Here is a 1,280-nt window from a genome sequence, read left to right as displayed (position 1 = left end):
TCCAGGGTGGGTTAATAAGAGCATCCATAGCTCCAGGCTTTTGGCTGGGGTGGGAAGAGGGGCCAGAGCAGCTCCATGGAGTGATACCTGGTGCCTGGTGGGGTTGTGAAGATGTGATGGGGTTGTGCCTGGTCTGTGCCAGGCAGAGTGTTGTGTTTCACCACCCAGACCTTGGTTCCCAGCCTCCCCCATCCCAGCTTCCCCCATCCCAGCCTCCCATCCCTGGAGGCAGCTGAGTTCAGCGCCCATCACAAGTCATGGAGAGGAAATGTCATGGAGAAGAAATGTCATGGAGGAGCTTGGGATGCAGCTGCTTGGTTCAGCGGGTTTCAACATTAAGTACAAGCTTATCCCGCTGGAACCCGATTTTTCCAGGATGTGGTGATCCGTGGCACTTCCCCAAATCTCCAGGCACGTGAGCACCATGTGCCTGTTTGGAGGATATGGAGGAACAAAGTTGTCCACAACCATGAGGAGAAAGGAGCTGGGAGCACCAGCTCATGCTCTTAATCATGTAACCGGGAGCGGAGCTGGGGAAGGACCCGGGAGCGGAGTCGGGAGGCGCCCGCCTGTACTTTGAGCCTGTGGCCGCTGCCTTATCGGCCTGGCCCTGCCCTCCCTCCTGCCCTCTCCCCTGCCCTCACCCAGCTGCCAGACGATGCTCAACCCTCCTGGGAGCTTGCAGGGATCAGATCCTGGGGGATGCTGCAGCCCCTGGGGAGCTGGCTCATCCCGGGTGCTCCCCGGGGTGGGTGGGTCACTGGCACCCTGAGGGCTGCACTGTGCTGGCTCCTGGCCACCCAACCCTGCTTGCCCGGATCCTGCTGGAACCATTTGCTGGTTCAATCCATCTGTGTTGTGCTCCGTGGCCAGATCCTGCCTGGAGGATGCAGCCTGTGGGAAGCTGCTGGATTTCCCCCATCCCAGCCGTGCTGAGGTGGCAGGAGGTGCCGGTTCCTCCTCACAGGCAGCCCTGGGGCGAGTGCCATGTTATTTTACTCCAGGTTCGGGGTCACCCTGCCTGTCACACGCTTCCCATGTCCTCTAGACTAAGTTCTGGATGGCAGTGGCAGCCGGGGAGAGACGCTGACAACAATTTTCCACTCCATTTTTGGGACCGAACGCCCGAGGAGGTGATGGAGGCAGGGAGGGCAGCAGCCCTGCCCCTCCAGCTTTCAGGCCTTGGCAGCTCATCTCCACCCTGAGGCTCCTCCAGAGCCTGAGGTTTCCACGTGGGAAGGATGGGAACCAGCTGGAGATGCTGCTGGAGGCGCAGGGGG

This window comes from Chaetura pelagica, unplaced genomic scaffold (genome assembly GCF_000747805.2).
Source record: "Chaetura pelagica isolate M959 unplaced genomic scaffold, ChaPel_1.0 scaffold595, whole genome shotgun sequence".
Classification (NCBI taxonomy): domain Eukaryota; kingdom Metazoa; phylum Chordata; class Aves; order Apodiformes; family Apodidae; genus Chaetura; species Chaetura pelagica.
Note: the sequence above shows the minus strand (reverse complement) of the source record.